The 24,195-nt window shown below is 41.4% G+C and overlaps 1 long non-coding RNA gene across 1 annotated transcript in view; it reads right to left on the reverse strand.

Annotated features, from left to right (window-relative positions):
- Positions 1 to 379: 379 nt before the first annotated feature.
- The window catches only part of LOC147747084 (uncharacterized), a 435,738-nt gene continuing 411,922 nt past the window's right edge, over positions 380 to 24,195 (reverse strand). Inside the window, exons 2-3 of the long non-coding RNA XR_015299458.1 lie at positions 11,110 to 11,184; positions 380 to 816 (exon numbers count right to left, since the gene is read on the reverse strand). This is a non-coding gene — a long non-coding RNA (uncharacterized LOC147747084). The remainder of the gene's footprint in view (positions 817 to 11,109; positions 11,185 to 24,195) is intronic.

A 24,195-nucleotide genomic window follows, 5' to 3' on the forward strand; every position in this document is an offset into this window, starting at 1 on the left:
CAGCCGCTGTGCCAATGCACTCCAATCCAGTTATTTCGAAGAAACCACGAAACAGTGCGTGTGCTCAAAATAGATTTAATTCTCCATTTAAAGTTCCAGCATGTGATTCACGGCAAGTATGGAACAAAACCCAACGCGTTTCGGCGATGAAACTCTCGCCTTGCTCACGGGTAACTCGTGTATGAAAACAAACAACTAAATAAAGTTTACCCAAAGTGCACGTGTGGTCAGTGACCCGGTCATGAACATAGACAAGGGACATAGTTAAAGTCACTATGGTGGCCATCTTAGCATGGTGAAAATAACAGTGTGCCAAACATTAAACGAATTCTACATGCAGTTATCTATCACTGTTACTCAAGGTTACTGGCACATTTTTACTGACATGCTGGTCTGCGGTGTGCATAGATTCAAAATACAAGCCCAGTGGCTAAATTAAGACGGCACAAAGTATTTGTAACTGTGACCCCTATTCTCAATGATATTAACATTATCGGCGGCCACTCTCACATGGTCAAATTCACATGATATTGTAGATAGGCTGTTGATTATTAACAAATGTCCAAGTGGATTAGATAAACGTGAAGTACCTTGATCCTGTCTGGTATGTATATATACATCAATTAGAAATTAGACTTGTTAATTCTATGCCAAGTGGCCAATTTGCAAAATGTCCAAATTAACATAAATAGGCAATGTTTCCACTGATGGGTGAGTGGCTCTGAACCTTGCTACGCTCATCTTAGAGTTCTCATCCTTTCTTCCCCAGTGGGAAATTCAACATTCATTCACTTCAGATGACAAGTCCTCTTGATCCTGTACAACAGCGAGAGAAAACAGAAATACAGCCTGTCAGTATATCTGAAATATTAACCAATAATAATTATGCTCAAGACTATGTTCAAACGATTTTGGTACACAACCTATGCCCCAGTGATTTCAAAATGATTAAAAACGGTTAAAATGAAGTTGTTTTTGCAGGAAATTAGGAACATACAATGTTAATCTTCATTGGTAATCAATAATACCATTGCTCAGAAAATATTTAGAATCAAGACTCGGAGAACTAACAGGATTGAACCACATCATGGTTATATCCTTTATTCTCCCAGGTGCCAGATCATTTCTTCCTCCGAATTCAGACCCCCCGGAATCAGACTGTCTAGGTCAATGATATACCTGTTCTCCAGTTGCCGTAGCTTACGAATCTTATCCCCCCCTCTCTTCATTTGCGGTAATTTATCTATCACAAAGAATTTTAGGAGGTTGGATGAAAACAATCTATATATATGTATATATATATATATATATATATATATATATATATATATATATATATATATATATATATATATATATATATATATATATATATATATATATATATGTATATATATATATGTATATATACACACACACACACACTCTGCAATTTGGCTTGGATTGGAGTGGGAGATTTTAACGAATATTAAATCTAACCCCACAAAGTCCAACCCTTTACCCAATGTTGCTTTGATTGGAGTGGGAATAGTAAATATTCCCCTTTTCCAAATGTCAACACTTTGCCCACTTTAGGTTAGCTTGGAATGAGAATAGTAAATTGTCCCTATTTAGTGTTCAAATGTGTTTATTAGAATTTGGAAGAACATTACTATAAACATACAAAATATTGTAATGAATAGCTAAATTAAATTTTAGCAAATATATATTCACTAGTATCATATAATTAAGGAAAAAACATTTGCCAATATTAATATGAAACAGTAAGCATAGGGAAATAAAATAAAAATAGAAGACTGGGTGTCCAAGTAACATGGCCAACAGGACGTGAGCCTCCAAGCTCCTCGGCTGGCCTGCCCATAAATCCTGCTAAATTCTGTTAAATAGATCCTCTGACCTACCTGGAATGATTTCGGAGTGACCCGGTGCCGATAGGTTCTTGCGGGCCTGCATTGTTTGCTTGGTGTGGGTGCCGAGGGAGGAGACCGGCTGTGTCCTCTGGAGATGGGCTGTGGCTCAGACAGAGGGCCGCGGCTGCGGTGCTTATCCTGCCGGACTTGATCTGGGGCTTTGCCGCTTCGGTCCCCACCCTGCTCTGGGATGAGGGGCGACTCAGGGGCCGATGGAGGGAGCTGTGGGCCCGGGGATGCTGAATCAATGTGACAAAATGACATTGGCCAGTGGCGGGAGACCTGGTGCCACAGCTGTGATCTTATGGCCAGGGGATTCCTGGGCAGGGCTGGTCCACGGCCTGTGCTCCCTTTCTCTGGGGGTTGGCCGACGGCAGCGCTTAAGGGGTTTATGAGCAAAGGATGGTCAATAGAATAAAAAAGTCTGTAGTCTTTACTATAGCGCTCTTTAATGGGTGGACTAGAAGTTACTAATATTAGTGTCTCTTTTCTGGGCCGACCGTCATAGTAGAGTAGTGCTGGACACTTTAAACCGTCAGTATGGGGCTGGGCGTCTTGAGCCCCACGGAATGGAACTGTATTATTATGCAACCCACCTACAATATGCAGCCCGGTGGCTAGAAGAGGGAGATAACTGGAGAAGAGACTGATGAAGGGACGTGTAACGCCTGACAACCTCCCCTTGGCGCTGATGCAGAGAGCAGGGATTGTGGAGGATATGCCATATATAGTAAAACAAACCTCAAATATATGGCAGAGATGTTTGGAGCGTGTCTTGCGACACTCTCCATTCCATTGAGAGCTCCCAGTATGGATACTTGCATGTATGATAGAAAATATGTCCTTTCAGGCGTGGAGAGAGGCTGTGAACAGATGGCAGACCTATACCCAGCCAAGACATTTATCACCTATGAACAGGAATGTGAGGCCTTTGGGTTGGGCCGACCTCATTACCTCCATTACGCTGGACTGTCTAATTTATTCAAAGTAACTTGGCCCGGACATCCAGCCATCCTCCTGATGACCTAGACGTTTGACATAATGCTCACAGATGGTGCAGGAAGTGGATTTGTCTTTCTCCTTTATAGGGCAATGAGTGAAGATTCAATGCCCCCGCCGAAGGCATGGCATGGATTTGACTGAACCATTAGGGAAGAACTGGACACTAGTAAGTACACTCACCTACTAGGTGTCATTCAATGCCCGCTTCCAATTAATACACTACAACTACTTACATTGCACATATATGACAACGTGTAGCACTGGACCGCCCAGATACATGCCCTAGGTGCGGTGAAATGGGTGCAGACTTTATGCATTTAGCATGTAGATGCTCTGAGGTCACTCCATTTTGGAGTCAGGTGGTGAAGAAGGTGAGGAGGGCCATGCTTATTAGTGTTCACGATTCCCGGTGGACTGCATACCGAAAAAGCGAAAGGTGGCGTATATACTCCTACAGCTCCTGATAGCGTTCGCGAGACCCAGAATGGCAATGCCCTGGATGGGCAAGTGCCCTCCGTTGATCAAAGCTTGGCTGGGAGATGTGCATGAATGGTCGTTAGCAGAGAAGGTACATATGAAAAACAGACGAAGGGATCCATAGGTAGATGAGGATCTCGCAACATGGAGAGAGCTTTGTAATGCTTTTCTTTTACTTCGGATTCCACCGCAAGTGATCAGGAAGAGTCAGAAATGCCTGCGGACACGTCAGAGACAGAATCAGAATGAGTGTGTACTGTGTAGCCAAACGCCTGTTCCCTGGTGTTTTTTGCCATGTTTAAAAAACTTCAAGAGATCCTATTGTTGTCATGAGACACTGCTGTACTTTCTCCCAAATATGTACCAGTAACACTGTACACAAGTTTCATAGGTGTTGAAATGATAAATAAAGGTAATTAAAATAATAGAAGACTAATCTACTTGGATTAGTTTTAGAGGAATTAGTATAAAATGATGTATCGTATCACTAATGAGTATATACCCATATACAGGTAAGTAGTTTGAGAAACATAATAATCGAATAATTTCCAGATATGTTCATGTTTAGGGTATGAATTAGTGGGATTAAGAGAGCACAATCTGGCACCTTGTCTTGTAAAAGTAAACCAAGCCTGCCATTTATGAATAGATAATAATTTAGCGTCTCTCTCGATAAAGTTATAGATTTAATTGCAGAAGAAACCTCAAAATCAATCAGTTTCTTATTGGCAAGAGATACGGTATAAGAAAGGACAAATGACGTACTGATAATGAAATATGAAATATTGTTGAAAATAATAAGAATTTTACAAATAACAGCCCATAGTTCCAACCAAAATTTTAATATAATAGGACATTGATATCAATGAAGAGAGAACCATTTCTCACATTTGTGTTAGATTTTATAATAATAATGTTCCAATGTGAGTTGAGTGGTGCAAGCAAAAAACATTCCAAGGTCTTTTATCTTGACATAAATAATGTTATAATGTATATCTGGTGTGCAATAAATATAAAACAGGAAACATTTCATTTTATTTATATTTAGAGTATAACCAGATACCGTTAAATAGTTACTGATGACATGTATAGAGATAATAGTATGAGAAATGAATAATAAAAAAACATAAGCATAAACATGAATTGTAACTTTGGTATTTACAATCACAATGCCTTTAAAATATGAAAAAATTCAATAAATGTTAAAGAGAGGTTCAATAGATAATAGGAAGTGATGAGACAAGAGAGGACATCTTTGTCTATTGCCTCTAATGACATGAAATGTGTAAGAACAATAACCATAAAGAAACAGTTTGGCTGATGAATGAGTATATAAAACAAAGAAAAGTAATAAAGTGGTGACCAAAATTAGAGTATTTAATGACATTAAATAAACATTGCCAATTAACCTTATAGAATATGTTTTCTACGTCCAATGCTGATAATCCTCATGGTGCACTGGTACAGGAAATAATCAATGTAACGTGACAAATAGGTCTTGGATATTTAACTGAGTATCAGCCTTTCATGAAACCTATTTGGTCTGCATGAATCAGAGAATCAAAAACTTTAGTTAGCCTGTTAACAAGAATCTTGGCATATATTTTACAGTCCTTATACATTAATTCATTTGATATGTAGTTAGAAATAATAGTGGACTCATTTTATTTTTTGGGAAAGACTAAAACGATCACTTCATGAAAAGATCCTTCAGTAGTGGATTTATGGGTCTAGCCAGTAAAAATAGATAATAGATGTGGGACTATTTGCATTGAAAATGTTTTATAAAACTCAGCTGTGAGGCCATCCAGGCCAGGAACTTTCCTTGAGTTGAGTGAGCCAATAGTAGATTGCACCTCATTTATTGATGTTGGGGAATCTAACTTCTTTTTGTTATATTTGGGTAGAGAAGGTACATTACCAGATTTTAAATTAATTTATTATGCCAATGGAAGCAGTTAATCAATGACCATAGCTAGAATGAATAGCGTGATTTGAAGAAAAAAATTCTTATATACAAATAATTAGCAAGGTACCTTCCAGATCTGTTAAGGGGAAAGCATCATTTTGCTTTATTATTCGATATTTATAAATCTGCTCTTTTGCTTAGTACTGAATTGCATTCATTTGTAAGTGTTTGTAATAGTGTTTTTATATTTAGTATTGGTTGAAGAAATAGTCTTTCATATTTAGAGGTAGCTTTATCCAATTCAAATATTTAATTAAATTGTTTATTGTCAATGGCAATAGATATAGCAACGCCTCTAATATTTGCTTTAAAATCTTCCCATCTAATTACAATAAAGGATTCTGCTTTGTGATTGAAGGAACAAGGCTATTTAATGATTTCTAATATTTTAGTTCTATTATTCCCCATTAAGATTAATATCGGCACTAATTTCCCAATGAAGTATAGGGACTTAAAGGACACTTAGTTTGACTTAAAACAACATTATGGAGGTGATCTGAGATACCAGTTTGGTATATTCTAAGTTGACAATTAAGTCACATAAATTCCTGGAGGAGAGCAAGTAATCCAGGAATATGATGAGAAGTGTTAGAGAAGAAAGTGGATTATTTTTCAGTAGGAAAATGTAGTTCCAGATATCTACTAATTTAGTGTTTTTGAAAAAAAAGATTAAAAGAAATAGAGATTTAGGAGGGAATAATTTAGAGGAGGAAAGATGGCCTCGTAAAGAGTCTCTTAAAAGGTTAAAGTCTCAGCTAATAATAATGGGTTATTACCAGGATTAATGATTGTAACAGAAAAGGTGGGATCATCTATTGTGGGACCCCAGCCAACTGCCTCCAGCACTGGTTTGGGAGCTCCGACTGCGCCACCCAGTCGACCCCGGTTGCCTGTCCCTCCTCCAAGAGTGTCAGAGTTGGGAACTCCGGTTGATCTGCCCAGTCGACCCCGGACTGTTGCCTTCGGCTCGAGTCTGGGAGCTCCGGGTAGCTCATCCAGTCGACCCCAGCCGACCGGCCTTGTTGGCACCTTGGCAGCCCTGGATGTGGGAGCTTCGGTGGGTCTGCCCAGTCGACCCCAGACGGGTGGTGATGACATCTGTCTGGGAGCTCCGGCCAGTCCATCCAGTCGACCCCAGACCAATGCCCCTGACCTTTGTTTGGGAGCTCCGGTTACCCCCCCCCAGTCGACCCCAACTAAGGTTTTTTCCTTCCCCCTCCTTCGAGGAATTTTGCAAGGTGGCACAAACGGTGTCTTCGGGGTCCCCGCTTGACCCACTGCCCCCCAAATTCTGGAAGGTCTTCCATGCAGACCTTTTCTTGCCTTTGTTCTCGATCTGTCTCCAATCTTTGGAGTCATCATCGGTGCCAGAATGTTGGAAATTAGCAGTAGTGTCACCTCTGCTTAAAAAACCCACTTTGGATCCTGCCTGCCTTTCCAACTAAAGGCCCATATCCTTGCTCCCTTTTCCTATCAAGATTCTGGAAAAATGGGTGACTCGTTCACTCTCAGGTTTCCTGGAAAACATCGGCTGGTTCGAGGAGGACCAGTTTGGCTTCCGCCCCGGCCACGGGACGGAGTCCGCGCTGGTGACCGTGTTGGACAATCTTCGTTCGCGTGTCGACCGTGGTCGGGCAGCCTTTTTAGTACTGCTCGACATGTCGGCCGCGTTCGACACGGTCTGCCACCGGACCCTTGTCAGGAGACTTGAGGAGTGCGGGGTCACTGAGGGGGCAAGAGACTGGCTGACATCCTATCTTGACGGCAGGCAACAGTTGGTTTCACTTCCACCATTCACCTCTGAGCCAAGGAGTGTAGGACAGGGGGTCCCACAGGGCTCGGCCATCAGCCCTATACTCTTTAATTTGTACCTCCGTCCCTTAGTCCAGCTAATAAAATCTTTTGGTGTCTCGGCATTTAATTATGCCGATGACACCCAGCTGGTCTTTTCACTGGAAGGGAATAACGCGGTCTCGCTGGATACCTTTCATCGCTGCATGGCAGCCACAGCAGACTGGCTACGAGCTAATTCTCTACAATTCAATAGCTCCAAGACGGAGGTACTCCATTGTTCCATCGACAGGATTCCGCGGGCACTCCCAGACAACTTTTGGCCTAGTACCTTTCTTGAGCCAGTACTGGCGGCGGAATCAGCCCGTAATCTGGGGGTGATTTTTGGCCCTAACCTACAGCTTGACATACACGTCAATAAAACCACCTCCACGTGTATGATGCTGTTGCGCATGTTGCGCAAGGTTTTGCCCTTTCTCCCCGCTCAAGCAAGGCCGTAAGTAGTTCGTGGGACCATATTAAGTCGCCTCGACTACTGCAATGGGCTTCTCTTGGAGGCCCCAAAAAATCTGACCGGTAAGCTACAGCGGGTGCAAAACATGGCCGCCAAGCTGGCTCTCTCCCGTCCTAGGTCCAGTTCCTCCACCCTTGCCTTAAGAGACCTACACTGGCTCCCGGTTCATCTGCGGGTACAATACAAAGCTGCGTGCCTTGTGTTTAAAGCTGTTCACCAACTGGGCCCCATCCCTCTGCAAAAGATGTTTGCTTGGTACTCTGCATCGCGACCCCTCCGCTCTTCTTCGGCGCATCTTCTTGTAGTTCCGAGGTTTCACAGAGTGAGGATGGGTGGCCGCTCCTTTAGTGTCGCAGCGGCCAAACTTTGGAACTCCCTGCCACTCTCTCTGAGAAGCCACAAGGACTACTTACCTTTTAGGAAAGCGTTAAAAACCCACCTATTTCCATAAAAGGCTTGAGCTGTTAAGTTTATGGTTCCTGATCAAAGCGCCAGGATGCCCTCTGGGTGACAGGTTTCGCGCTCTACAAATACACTAAATAAATAAATAAAATAAATAAATAATGAATTACCTGACTTATGGTAGTTCTATCAATTTCAACTATAACATATAAAAATCTACCACTAGTATCACAATGCTTAAATCAAACTTTGAAAGGAATCTTTTTGGAAAATAGAATAGAAACTCAATTTTTCTTTCCATCTGCTGGCGGTGAAACAAAAGCATCAATCCAATGTTTAACCATTGAGCACAAAACCACATCATTAGCACTAAGTTTTTTGGATTAAACAGACATTTGCTTTGTGGCAATAAATATAGTCAATTATTTCTTTACATTTAACTGGAGTGTGTAAGTGCTTTCACATTTAACGAAACAAGTTTAAGTTGCGATGTAGAAACCATAAATAGATTTAATATTAACAGAAAATATGTGAGGCAGACTAACAGTGGATATAGAAAGTAGGAGGATTCTTGTGATTCCACGGCTTCATATTTGAGTGGTGGAAGTGTGGTCACCTTGATATGTATTTGTGGTATTGTTAATAATGGTATTGTTTATTATGGTTGGTTCCTGTTGGTCACCTGTTATGTAATGTTGGTATGTTCAATATAGAATGTCAATTCTCAAAGAGAAACTGTGAAGGCAGTTAGATTTTGTTTTTCCTGCTGCTGTAAGCTATGGCTGGACTTTCTCCATCTTAATAAAGGAAGTTGTCTTCATCACGTGAACCTCTCTGTGCTTTGGATAACCTCTAAATTCACATTGGTGGCAGGCGGCCTATGGACCTACTCTTGATTAAACTTCAACACTCTTTGAATTTGTTTTGGTTCCTGTACTTACATGGATTCAGGTGCTGCATTGTACTCTTTCCTTCACATTTTTTTATGGACTTTGTTTGCAAGCATTGCCACTTTCGATTTGGATTTCTACTGCTTTATTGATAAAAGCGCCATTGGACTTCCTCTCCTGCTTTCTTCCTCATGCCCTGTTTGCTCTAAAGCTGGCGGAAGAGTGGTGAGGTCATGTGCACGTTGTCATTGCCTTAGAGGTGCACTCTCTCTGCCTTGTGCCAGTCATATTCGTGCCAGCACTACTTGTGCAGCACTCTCTTTTACCGCTCACCTGTCTCGTACTGGCATCTCCATGCGCGCTCTCATCCTAAATGCGGCAGACTATTTACCTCTTGTCAGCTCCCAGTTTCACATTTACCTGTAATAATATTTTGGGACTCTATGGATCCTTCCTGGAACTTGGCCTGGACTTCAGTCATCTCCCAACAACAGGAGCCTCTCATATGGCTCCACTGGGATGTTGTTGAAAACTTCCCTTCTTGTCATGGAAATGGATGATGGACTTTGATTTTCTAGTAAAAACTCAAAGTTCAAACTCAGTCTTACTAACAAAAATATGACTATGATGTTCTTTCATCATCCCAGCAGTTATACTTCAGCTTCTAGATGCAATTTTTCATTATTTAGCTTGAAAATTGTATTCGTATTTTTTTGTTCTTCCATTTTGTCTTAACTTTTATTTTTTTCAGGTGGAGTTCCGGTACTATTTTGAGTACTGGGATTCTTTGGACAGTGTTTTGTGGTGTGCTCTTTGTCTCAGTGTGTTTTTCCTTGCTCCATCCTTGCATTATTTACATATCTCAATCTGTTTAAGCATTGTTTCTTGTTTTATTATAGTGTTATTATGTTTGTCATGCAGAATGTTACTCCACCACCTTTTTTATTAACCACTCCAGGTAATCCTGTTCTTCCTTTAGGCAAAATAAAAAAAGTCTTTATGAATTATTTTCGGGGTGTGTGGTACAAATGTGACTCCTGAGGGGAAAAAGCAGCAATGTTATTACACTGTTTAGGCTGAAGGTCAAGAAATATTGGAAACTTTACCCAGCATTGACAGTGAAGGTGGTGTTGATGCCTCTGTGAATAGATTTGAGCCTTCTATTCAATTGTTAGATAATCATTTCTTGTCAAAAACAATTATTATAATGCAGAGATACTATTTTGGTGAACATAAACAGGGGAATGATGAATCAGTTGAAGATTTTGTTACAGTTCTTCGCAAATTAGCTTATACATGTAACTTTGGGAATAAAACTGAAGAGAGGATTTGGGATCAATTCACGTTCGAGTGTATATGTGATAAAATAAGAGAGGAGTTTTGATCTAAGAGTAATCCTAAGCCTGATAAAGTGTTGCTTGTAGCTAAGCAGGTTGAACACTCAATAGCATGCGCTTCCAAAGACTAAAGAGTTTGTTTCTTCTGTACAGTCAGTATCTACCAAGCAGAAAAAACAGTAGTCTTTTCAGTCTAAAGGCAAACTATCTTGTTACAGGTGTGGGTGCCTATTTATTTGGTCAATTATGAAGATTGTCCTGCTTTACGGAGTGGAGGTAAATTTTGTGGAAGAAATGGGCAGTATGGAAAATGTTGCAACTCTTTTGAAAAATCTATGGACAGGGTGAATGAAGTACTACGATTCTTCAAATTAATGATGCAAACTGTATTTCTGATGTAAATTGTGAACATTCATCTAATGTAGTGCAACGCAATGTTATTGATATATCTATGATGTTGGACTCAGGTGCAAAACTATCATTGGGTTCGTTGGTGATCATACTAAGTAGTTTTAAGGGAACACCATTCTGTTTGAACTGGATGTTAACAATTACAGGGTAAAATATATTGAATTCATTGTCTATTTTGAGGCACAAATACATTTTCATGAAATACTGCCTTCGAAAAAATATATATTCCAGTTAAGTGTGATATAGTATTGATCAGACCTCATCCAATACTTCTTGGAATGTATCTAGAACCCCAACGCTAGGCCTCAAGTGCAGATAAGAAAGGAGGACACCATACCTGAAATGCTGTTGCAGAAATGTACACATTTTTTCTTGGAGAAAATAGGTTGTATCAAAGGTTACTTACATCACATAATGTTGAAGGAAGGAGCCACACCAGTAGTAGGTAAAGTCAGGAATAGTCCATTCAGTTTTCACGAAGCTGTAGAGACAGAATTGATGTATCTTAATATAGAAGGAATATTTGAAGCAGTAAAAGCTTCTCAATGTGTCCCCAGTGGTTGTAGCTATCAAAAGCTCTGGGGACACCATGGTATGTGTTGATCTTAGAGACATCCATAACAAACAAGTTGTTGAGGACAAGTTTTCTTTTCCTAACAACATTGAGATGGTAAGTCTGTTGGACAATTTGATAACACTTGGTTTGACATCAGCATATCACCAGGTTCGGCTGAGTGAGGAGTCTAAAGATTTTACCACCTTCTTAACTCAATTTAGAGTGTTCTGTTTGAACAGAATCCCATTTGGTCGTTTTTCGTCAGCCTCTGTCTATCAGAGAATTATGACAGATTTGTTTGGAAAAGTACCTGGGGTCAAGTTCTTTCCAGACGATGTTCTGATTTTCCTTTGATCCCCTTGAAGAACATTTGCTTAAAATTAAAGAGGTGTTCAAGATCTTTACTCTTAGAATTGGTAAGTGCAAGTTGTGTTGCCCTGAAATATCTTACTTAGGACATGTTAGTAGAGATGGTGTTCAACCTAAGGAAGTGTTGATTAGAGCCATCCAAGATTTGACTGAACCAACCAAAAAGTAAGCTGTGCAAGTGTTTTTTTAGGGATGGAAGAATTTTATTTGAGGTGTATCCTGAATTGTGCCTCTAATATAAGAAATCTGTTAAAAAACAAGTTTCTTTTTCTTGCACCAATAAATGTCAGGAGGAATTTGCTAATATTAAAGTGAAAACTTTTACTCCAGGTTTACTGTGTTGTGTAGCTACCGATGCTAGCAATAAAGGACTGGGGGCTGTTCTGAAACAGGTTGAGAATAATGTTGATTTTACTATAGAATTTGAAAGGTGCTAGGTTTCATTATTCTGCTATCGAAAAGGAGGCCATAGCAGTTTATTGGGTCATGAAACAATGTAAGCAGTTCTTGTGTAACTTAAAGTTTATGGTTCAATCAGATCAAAAACCACTTTAGGAAATGTTTAGTAAAAAAGGATTGCATTGTATTTCTTCATGAATTTGTAAGTGGCTAGTTGCACTACAGGACTATCCGTTTTCGTTAAATATATTCCTGGTGCAGATAATAAGTCTGCAGATTGTTTATCCAGATTGATGAATGTAACTCGTGAATCATGTGAATTGATGAAATGGGGTGGAAAGATAAAGATTTCGAGGTATGTTTCAACACATCTGGTTGTGTTACAGAGAATGAGTGGATTTCTGAAATGCAAAAGACCAGATGCTGAAAAAGTAAGGATAGCTCTTTCTCGTGGGATACAGTACATTTCTTTTAGATGCATTTATTACTAGGTAAGACAGTTCAGCCAAACAAACGGTTCTTCCTCTTCTTTGGGAATGGTGCTCTCCTTCTTATGGACGTTCTCCACCAGGGCGATGATGACCAAGCCAGGAGGGAGAGGCATAAATGCGAACAGAAATAAGGGTCAGTGCCAATCGCTTTGCCATACTCAGGTATAGGAAAGGGAGTGGGGGAAGTGTTGCACCCTATTTACAAGTTCTCGTGAGTGTGCTGCCAGAGAGACCACCACCAAAATGCATGGAAAATAGAAGGGCTTCAAGCCAATATTTAAACAAGGCTGTAAAGGACTCCACCTCTAATGAGAACAGGATTTTATCTCCACCCGCCTCCTGCTCCCTAGGAACTGTACACATACCTGTGCAAGCCACGCTCCTCCTGAAACGTGGCTTGGCGACTCGTGGGGTCGCTTGCCTCCTGGCGTTTGTTCCTGTGGTTCACGGCAGGAATCTGCCCTCCGTGGGTCATCGTCGGTCATCGCCTCCCCCCGGACTGCTGCACAGTGTCTCCGGTTTCCGAATTGGGGGTTCTTCCGCTCTGGTCAAACATGAGAGAGGGTAGACTCTCTAGTATGCAACACTCTTCCTCTTCCGGCGTAGATGGTTCACTCCTCCAGGGGGCGTGGCTCTGAGCTGCTTCAGCGTCAGGCAGTCAGGTCTTAAAGGGCCCAAAACAGTAAAAGTCAGGATCGTCCATGACATACCATACATTACTGGAACCCACTGGCGGATGAGAAGTAAACAGAGGTGTGGGCCAGTGAGGCAGAGTCTCTTCTTCCTGATTGGTTTCAGGGTCAACAGGAGTCAGAGCCTGACACATCCCACCCCTAGAGTCATCCCAATCGGGGAGGCAAAGGATACAAGACAGGAAGTCAGCATTGGCGTTTTGGGTGCCTTTCCTATGTCGAACCTCGAATGCAAAGGGTTGGACGGACAGGAACCATCTTAACACCCTGGGATTATTACTTTTGTTCCTACTCATCCACATTAACGGTGCATGATCAGTATAGAGAATGAAGGGTTTTTCCCTCAAGGTAATACCAACGTTTTTCTACCGTCCATTTGATTGCTAAGCACTCTTTTTCAATCATGGGGCAGTTCTGTTCTCTCTGGAAATGTTTGCGACTGATGAACAGTATAGGGCGTTCCAGACCTCTCCACAGTCTCTTCAGATAACACAGCCCCTATACCGACATCAGAGGCATTGGTTTGCAGACTAAAGGGCTTAGCAAAATTAGAGAACGTTAGAATTGGGCTGCTAGTGATAGCTTCCTTAAGGCATTGGAACGCTCCCAGGACTCGTTCTGATGGATTCAGGAGGTTGGTTAGGTTGCATCCTTCTTCAGTAGGTCGGTTGGAGGACCAGCTATCTTGGAATATTGAGTTTGAACCGCCTATAATAGCCCAAAAGGCCTAGGAAAGCTCTCACCTCTCTTTTGGTCTTGGGATTATGGAGCACTGAATTCATCAGTTTCTGAAAGGTTGTGGTTGCTCTATGTAGACCAAAGGAAAGTACTGCGAATTCAAAAAGCCCATCTGGGGTGGAAAAGGTGGTCTTCTCCTGATCTCTTTTTCGTAAGGGGACCTGCCAGGACCCCTTTGTTAGGTCGAGGGTGGATATGAAAACAGCATCCCCTAACTTTTCTATAAGTTCATCTATTCGTTGCAAGGGATATGCGTCAAACTTTGATATGGCATTCACTGATCGGAAGTCAATAGAAGATTTCGAGACAAGAACGATGGGTGTGTAGTGTAGTTCCTATATTCCTAATAGGCTCTGAGCATTGGAATAACATAAACGATAGTTTAGACTGTTGCGTGTTTATCTAGGTTCCTGATCGATACTGTGACCTTATGCCCCTATTCGGCTATAAATCCATTTATTCCCTATATTGGCATAACCGTTCAAGTGCGATTTTCTGAAAAGTCATCTCTGGCCTCACACGAACAGAGCCACATTCCAGCATAGTTCTCTCTGCCACTTCCTTTGCGACCAAATAGTGCAATGACAGAGCAGTAGTCACTATCTGATATTCCTAGATAACACTCCGAGTTCTTCAACAAGATAAAAACTCAGCAAACCTGGAAATCCCCGCTTGCTATGTTTTGATTAGTAATGGAACTCTAATGAGCAACTGATAACTATCACTTCCTAGTGACATCTTTAATTGACGTCTTATGTCCAGCAAACTTGCGTCAAACCCGGCACCTGTCAGGTATAAATATTACCAACGTTGCCTTAAGCAATGCGAGCTACTGTTGCTGATGCCAGCTGTCTGCAAGACCCCGTGTTGGTAAATCTAGCACTCTCTCGCTGCAGCCTGCTGTCCCTGTGGTGGTGAAGCTACTGATACCATTATCGCTGCTAAAGCGCGAACTATGGTGCAGTACGCTTAAGGAGCTGAACAGCCGTCCCTCTGCGAAGACATCCAGCAGATTCCAGCTGCCCGCGGACGCTGTCCCCCCTCCTTCCTCGACGCGCTGAAGAGACCCGCTGCCTTTCTCGTGCAGAGAAATCCAGCTCCGGCGTTTCCGGTCTACCTTTGCGGGTGACTGGGATATCGAGAGAGACCCCTGAAGGAGATACCAATCCTCCATCATTCTATTCAGAGGTATGGTGTTGACTAAACCCTTAGACGAGAATTCTTGAAACAAACCTTGGCAAAACCAACTTAACTTAAAGCTACTTACTTACTCCCCTTCCACGTGTTAGGCTTAGGTCAGGCACACTGGGGTAGGCATAGTTAGAAGCACCAGTTGAGTATGTTAGCCTAATGTATATATGACTGTATATATGTTTTATTACTTTTAAACCATTGTATGGCTAAGAAACCATATCAATGCTTTTACAGTTCTATTTCGCAATACTTATCTTACTGTACGTACTTTTTATAATAACAATCATTGCAATTGTGGCAATACATTTCTCTTGTACGAGAAGAAAGACTGTTCAATAAATGTTAACCCTTTATTGACAAACGCCCGTCTCTCTATTCTCTACATCTCGTGAAAGTAAACTGCACTAGACTGACTGAGTGAAATACATGTCTATTGTTTCACACGACCCTAGAGATTGACTCTTGATCTGAGGAGCAAAGTTGTCATGTTGCACGGTTGTTGGAAAACTGAATCCCTTCTTGTCTGTGCCAAGGAAGCTGATCACTCCCTATGCAGAGAAGAAAGTTTCCAGTGACCTCTGAGCTAGTTGGTAACACAACCCAATTAAGTTTAGCATAGTCAGTGGAGGCCTGGAATATCTGCAGTTCCACGTCGATACTACTGTTTATGTTATTCCAATGCGCAGGGCCTAGTGGGAAACTAGGAACTACACTACATGGCGCCCAACGTTTGGTAAGGCGATAAACTAACGCAAGACGTTAGAGTAACTCAGTCGTGCATATTTCACAGACCCCTTTCTCCCGTAAATACTCCAATAGACGTCTGGAGTGGGTGAAAGGTTAAAATCCGCCCGACCTTAGTAGGAAGAGATTCCTATGTAAAGCTCTGGTTTATTCAACGTTGAAGGATACAGTGTTCCAAAATATTGTGCACCTAATCTTTGTCTCCTTGGAGACCTACTCTGCAAAGCCTGCATTTATAAAATGTCAGACAGTGAAGAAGAAAGGGAAGCAGCTAGGCTGGCAGCCCAACTAATAGAGGAAGACTCGAGTCTCCTAGACACAGACCCGGATGCTATTATCATCCCGGTCCACTTAAGAAGATCTATAACGTTAAAACTTATAGAAAACGGACTGACACCTCAAGGTGGTACAGTAATTTTCGTGATAGAGGCTCACGAGTATCGGCAGACAGAGGTATTCTATTCATGGATAAACTTTCCAGCGGTAAACGCTATAACAAAAGAGTTTCACTATTACAAAATAGAGAAACCTCCGGAAGAGTACGCTCCTTTCGAGGAGATTGAAATTCCACTTAAATTTCAAGAGCACCTGCTCTGGTTTAATGGCGCCCTAAAACATAATGATCACATAACTAGGCTCGGTCCACTAGGTAGACCAGGAGCAACGTGGCCGGTTCTAGCCAGCTACACACCACATCCTGACATTGTAAAAATGTCTAAGGAAGAGCTGTTAGTACAGCTAAAAACACTAATTAAAATACATAGGCAATTAGTCCAATATGTAATGCGGACTGCAACAGTCCAACCAGCTGTTAATACATCACAGCTGACCCCTCATCAGGGGAACACAAATAAAATTACACCACAGAACATACAGTCATGTCTTGGTAAAACACCCGTAAAACGGGAACAAATTCCTTTCTGGTTAGCACAGAAAATCACTCAAATAGAGGCAGTATTTCCTGATACTGCCCCTATTGAGAAACACAGAATCTTGACCATCTGCCTTCCTATGGGAATCGCACCACACGTGGAGGACTGCGACACTTGGGGTACAGTCTTTGCTTCCATTTACACAAAAACACACGGTGTTCCGTCTATGGCGGTAGTACCAGAAGTGCTAAAACAGATTCAAAATGAATTCGGTCCAGAGCCCGCTTTAAATCTAGGTATGAAATTACTGAAAGACTTCAAGCAGGTCTCGGCTATATTATTAGCCAATATAAGAGGAGAAGCAGCATCTGTGGCGATTCGCCAGAAGTTGAAGGAAACAGATATAAAAGATCCTGTTGAGCTTGCAAAAATCATAGAAAAATGCTATGAAGAATTAGGTAGAGACAGCTTGGGAGGGAAACCGGTAAAACCCCAACTGCTCGAAAATCCTGAAAAATTATTTATTAAAAATAATTTAAACACTCCTAAAAAGAGCTGGGATGGAAATAAACAATCCACTCCCAAGGAAAAAGTTTTCCAGTCCAGAGGAAGGTCTCCTCGACGGAGGGAAAGAACTCCGACTCGAGAACGCCAGTCTCCCCAGAGGGAGCCCTCTGAGAAAAGATATAACCTTAGAAATAGGGATAATCTGAAAAAACCTGATAGACATCAAAGTATTGATACACGTCCCTCTCGATCTCTTCCACAGAATTCGGAAAGAAGAGGACGGTCAGACCCAGGAGAGCACACCAAGTCCAAAGACAAGGAACCTGCTCAAAATAAGAAATCTCAATTTCAGAAAAAGAAGGTAGCCAGTATTAGAGTAATCAACCATGCCGAGAATACTGAGGACACAGTTGAAAAACGGGGAGTGGGCATTGACAATGTTGGACAGTGCATCAGAAATCAGTATAGCGCGCAAGATCTTGAGGAGTCATCTGGAGACAGTGGACACGAATGAATACATTCAGGTTGAAACTGCCGACGCCAGACTTAGCGAGCCCCATAAAATATACGAAATAACATTGCGTATGGAGGGTGATAAGACTAGGAAAATTAAGGGTCTATTTTGGGATAAGCTCTCAAAAGGCTATGATATTCTGTTAGCTGAAAAAGATTGGCACCCGGAGTTTGTCAGGGAGTGCCCTCGTGGCGAAGAAGTGATTATGCCTGCCTTCTCGAATCACATACCGATTCACAAAAAGTATACATATGCAAGGAAATGGGCAGTAGCCCAGGCACCTGCATTATATAAAAATCATGTAGGATGGGATGAGGATTCACCTCCTCACAAAATCCAATTAAAAAGTGAACCAACTGCCCAACAGCAGTATCCCATAAAGCAAGAAGCTAAAAAACAAGTCAGGGAGATCTTAGATCAACTTGAGTACCAGGGGGTGATTGAAACATGCACCTCTCAAATGAACAATCCTTTGTTTCCTGTCTCCAAGCCAGACAATTCATATCGTCTAGTTTTGGACTACAGACACCTTAATACATGTTGCAAAACTTTTGCAGTACAAAACTCGCATAGTGCAGCCCTAATGAATAATATAGTTAGGAAAAAATATAAAACGACATTAGACATTTCTAATGGTTTCTTTTGTCAAAACATTGCACCAGAAAGCAGATATTTGACCGCTTTCTCCGCTTTTGGATCGCAGAAAAAATTCTGTCGACTCCCACAGGGGTTCAAGAACAGCCCAGGACTATTCTCAGCTAGGGTAACAGAGTTACTACAAATCTATGATGATGAAGCATTATCTTACGTAATGATATTTATCTCACAGACGACGACTTGGATACTCACTTGAAAAGAGTGAACACCATTATACTTGGGTTCGCAGCAGAGGGTTACAAATTCAACTTTAAAAAGTCCCGAATTGCCCATCTGACAGTACTGTTTCTAGGGTACGAATTATCAAGTGAAGGGAAAAGCCTAGCGGACAACTTCTTAGAGAAGTGCGCTGTACTCCAAGCTCCAAAAACGCTGAAGAATTTACAATCCATACTAGGTTTTCTGAATTTCGGAAGAACTTACATCCTAAATTACGCAGAGAGGGTTAAACCTCTCTACGAACTAATTAAACCTGATTTTAAACAAATCAATTGGACTAAAAAACACACAGAAATTTTGAGATCGCTGCAAACAGACATGTTAGCAAAAACAAAATTAGATACACGTGACAACACACGTGATCTTGTAATCCGAGTCATCCCAGGAAGATGCGGATTCACGTACCTAACCTCTAATGAGGGAGAAAAGGTACCAATTTCAATTAAATCTCACTTGTACACACAAGCAGAAAAGACATTCAGTCACACAGAAAGAACTGTGAAAGCAGTGCAAATAGCATTAGCAAATGAGCGAGAACTAGCACACGGCAAACGGATTAATATCCTTACAGCGGAATCCGCCTTCGAAGCGCTATTCAGCCCAGTAAACCTGCCTACAGTGTCACTGGATCCGAAATGGATACAGTGTATAGATTCTCTAGGAGCGGAAGATGTGAAATACTATTTCGCCCCGCAATACGAAGAACTGAATGATTTAGAATATGAAGAAGAATATCCTCTGCCAATCGAAATTCTACCTCTCCCACAATACGCATGTATAATCTATACAGATAGCTTTGTACAGCATTTCAACGTAGAGAGAAAATCCTACGATGTAGCATGTGCGATCATTAAAGGTCGTTGGCTGTGCGGTAAATTCAGACCGAAAGTAACAAAAACTGAATCAGTAAAGTACTGTTCAGTTCAAAGAACTGAAATCAGATCTTTAAAGATGGCGCTCGAAAATGCAGAACGTGAATTCCCGACACTTATAGTGTGCGATTCTCATTTTTGCGTCAATTCTTACAACAATAAACTGCAGAGTTGGATCGGAAACGACTACAAAGATGACACAGGTGCCACAATAAAGCATAAATTGCTCTGGAACGAGGTAGCTCTTTTACACAAAGAACTACAAAAGACTCACGTGATTCACGCACAGAGTCTTCGACGTGATGGCGTTCACGTTGCAGGGAATTCATTGGCTAATACAGCCAAAGCGGAAGCAACTAAACCGGCTTCCGTAGCCACAAAAAAGCGTACAGATAAATACATAGACGGGGAAACCATGCTAGCAGTAAAAACGACCGTAAAAGGCGACTGTGCAGCGCTACCCGTAAACTATCCACTCAATTATGCATACATAATCGATGCAAACTCCGTTCCTTTTGCTCGAATCCCTGGAGTGGGGGACAGAGTAATTCCAAACAGGAGCAGGAGGGGCTTCCTATTACTGGAAGCACACATGGGGTGGGGTCTGAAACACCAAACAATCAAAGCCTCTCTGAAAGAATTACAATCAGAGTACTGGTGGCCAGGAATGAGTATAGATATTCAATGTTTTGCTCAAAATTGTGAAGACTGCAACAGAGATCGCAGTAATGAAGAGGCCAGTGTAGTTTCAGGATCCCTTCTAGACAGCATACGGCGGTCTATCTGCGCAATCAAAGAAGAGAAGCGCGTCCCAGTGTACACCATTAAGACGAAAAGCACTTAAAATAATGAGGCCTCCAGCGCTCGGCTGACGCTAGAACGGTTATAAAAGATTTGCGAGTCAATATCGGCACATACGCAATTACCACGTTCCATTCTGACCAGGGTCCTGCTTTCAGCTCTCGAGCTTATAAGGAGGCCATGGCTAGCATGGGAATTGGGTTGCGGTATTCTTGTCCGTCGCACCCCGAAGGGAACAGTGTGGTAGAAAGAAAAAACTGTGACATAAAGCAATCTATAACAGCGAAGGTATTAGGTTCAGGCGCTGGGTGGGTCGACCATTTAATAAGTGTCCAGACTAGTCTTAACAACATGCCAAGAAATTCTCTAAAAGGTTTCAGCCCATACGAACTATTGTTCGGAATTAGAATGCGAGTTCAGGACCTCGATAGTCAGATGTCAGTGGTACAAGAAGAAACAACGCACTTTGATGTAAAGGATCGTTTGGCTGTTTTACAGGAACTGAATGAAACAAGAAAATCATTAAGCAACATAAAGTTAAAGCAACAGCCAAGAACCACTGACGAGGCACCACCCGCAACAGCCCCAGCAAGGCCTGTCTGGATTCCAAAGATTGGGGATCTAGTCAGAGAAAAGATCGCGGTGAAGAAGGAATTTGGGCCTTCTTACAGAAAAGCAGTACCTGTCTTGGCAGTCACCGGAACAAGATCAGTTGTGCTACCGTCCCTTGCTGGTAAAAAGGAGAACAGAGTTGTGTCTATCGATCTGGTAAAACCACAAGCATGTGGCCTATAATCAACAGTAGGCCCAGTGGACTCCCAAGAAACAACAGAATACCCAAACTTGCAACAATCCAAGAGGTTCAAACTGAAAGACTAATCACATTCGATCAGCCTGCAGTGCACAATGAAGGACTATTCAAGAATGCCATGGAACTCGTGCCTCTTGAAACACAGATTGAAACAGTTCGTCAAGAAACAACACCAGTCTACAATGATGTGGCATCAGAAAGTGCTACCGAGAGACAGATTGAAAGAACAATCCCATCAATTGACAGAACTGCCTCTGGTTATTTCATCAACTTCGACAACTTCTCTGAAGATCAAAACGACCCCGAAGTGATGCCAGAAACAAAAAAGTATTCTAAAGAAAATACAACAGGACTCCTTCAACAAATCAAAGAACTATATCTGGATTCACCGTTGATTGAGCATTGGATTATCTCAGGGGTATTTATACTCCTACTATGCCTAATTTTAGTTTTAATTTTAGGAAAGTTTATTACAATTGAATGGACACAGCAAGTCAGAACATCAACCTAGTCCTGAAACCACACAGATCATCACACGTGAAGAAAAGAGAACTGTCAACAGTAAACGTCACAGCAATTCCAATACCTGGTGGGGTAGCATGGGAGAAAACAGACTATGAGATCTATGGTCCGGTCGAAATCCTGAAGTATCCTCATCAACTAAAGGTTTCCTTAAGTGACTTTGTGACACCTAGTACATTCTCTGATGATTGGGACTTTAACAGTATTAATGACATGATATCTGATTTAGTAATGTCAGCTAGATTCACAGATCATGATTATTTACAAGGTTCATCTAGTTATGAGCAGTTATTCTGTTACACCCATTATGGGGATCATTACTTGCATAAATCTGCACAGCCTAGAAATGTTTTTATGTATAATCAATGGGAACATTGTTCTACACCACCTAAAAGCAGTTCTAAAGCATTTTTTGAGAAATTCAAATACTTTTCAGGGTTTAACACCAGTGATGCAGAAACGTTTTATTATAAACTGTTAGATAAAACAGGAATGAAAACAATGCTGACAAGTTCTAAATTGATATATTCAGAAGCATTTTATGACAAAATGATGACATTTGGTTTTGATTATTGGAAAAATAATATTGAAACGAAAACAATTTGGGGTACAAAAGATTGGCAGGTGCAAGGCATTGAAGCACTATTTAGAACCTGCATGATACCAGAACAAATGTTATTTTTAAATGACACAATACACCAAACATCTTGTCTTGGCCTAGCTAAGATCAAAGACCTTAAAACACCGTCTATACCAAAGCCAATACCTGAGAATACAACCACAGATATTGAGTTAGACGTGTCACAAATTTTACATTTCAACAGAACACATCCTGATTGGAAAAAGTGGTTAATCTGGCCTACAGACACAAATAGCTGTCAAGATAGATTCCTGAATAAAACACAGGGGTTAAAAATGACCAGATTAGACTCTAGATACTCCCAGAGACAACATCCAGGGATTATAACAACATACAGTGTAGGGAAACTCTGACTAGAATGGCTAACCTCGTCCACACTGGCTGAAATTAAGCAACACTTGTTTTTATTAAAAGATGGTGCTGATTTGAGCGATTTCATTCTTGGACCACGCAAACAGCGTCAAAAGCGTTTCATAGCGACCAGTATCTATGCTGCTTACAACGAGGCTTGGAAAGTAAAGCAAATTGAAACTGCTGAAAAAATACGAGAAATTGATCGTATTAATTTGGAGAAATCACTTTCTGTGGTAGACAATGGGTTAATGACTCTGTCTTCCAGAATATATTCGTTGGACAATATTGTATCCTCTGCCTTTGATGTGATAGACAGAGATTTGCTAATGTTACAACATGGCCAGTCTCAATTACGCTCTATTATAGAATTAGGCTGGACGCTGCAAAATCTTCGTTCAGGCTATGTGCCTTGGCGTTTAATCAACACAACGTCATTATTTTCCAGTTTTAACCTTACTGATAAACAGATCAGTTTGGCACAGAAAGGAGCAGACTATACAATCCTGAGCATCGAAAAACTCGAGAGATTACCATTGACAATGTCAGAGAGTCCTGTCATTGAATGGATAATACACGGAATTATCACAATTCCGATAACAACTTTCCGATTTAAAAAGTGCCTTGAGTACATACCTGCTGGCCAGTATGAACAATTGGGTAAAGGATATGTAAAATCTATATGGAAATTACCATACACTCATTCTTGCTATAGTGACAGCGACAAAAATGTATTTCTTAGTGGTGAGAACTGTAAACATTCACTAAGCGGTATACTTTTGTGTCAGGGTATTAATTTACACGGAGCATGTGATGGAAATTCAAACAACCTTTCATGCCACCAGCTAGTCACACCTGCAACTCAGATAGAGCCCTTCTTTATGCAACTCGCGAACGGGAGTTACATTCTTAGAACGGATCACAGATGTTGTGGCCTCGTGCCAGGGAAAAGTTATCTAGTAGAAGTAACATCCATGGTCAAATGCTGTATGCAAGCATTGTTTCCGAGTGGGCCTCCAGACACAGTGACTCCCATCTGGCCTCGTCTGAATCTCTATTCTATACGAATTGATACATTAAGCAAAATGAAATCTGTACTTTTACAGACAGCAGTGCCTATAACGTCATCAAAAGAGACGTATGATCTTCTAGATGCAAGGACAGCTACTGAAGTTCATGACCTTTTATCAACAAATTGCCCCGTGCATTTCGTAGAAATGTTCAGCCAACTCCTTAACATGTCTAGTGCAACAAGCATCCCAGGCATATTTAAGACAGTCTTTACGGGACTGCTAACACCCTTCCAGGCAATTTTGGGAATCTTTCCTAATTTTGTGCACTCCATTTTTGGCGGAATACCATTATTTTTGGGACTCGTCGCAGGGATTCTATTTTTGACCCTCCTGCTTCGTTATGGCAAGCCTCGGCTCAGACATAGCTCCCATGGGAATGGAAGAGACAATCCTAGCAATGCGCTACCGGGACAGGATAACTAACGTCCTTGGATTGGCCAGGCTGAGAGATCTAAACATGACCTGGTTCC

The sequence above is a fragment of the Lissotriton vulgaris genome, chromosome 1_1, assembly GCF_964263255.1.
Source record: "Lissotriton vulgaris chromosome 1_1, aLisVul1.2, whole genome shotgun sequence".
NCBI classification, from domain to species: Eukaryota; Metazoa; Chordata; class Amphibia; order Caudata; family Salamandridae; genus Lissotriton; species Lissotriton vulgaris.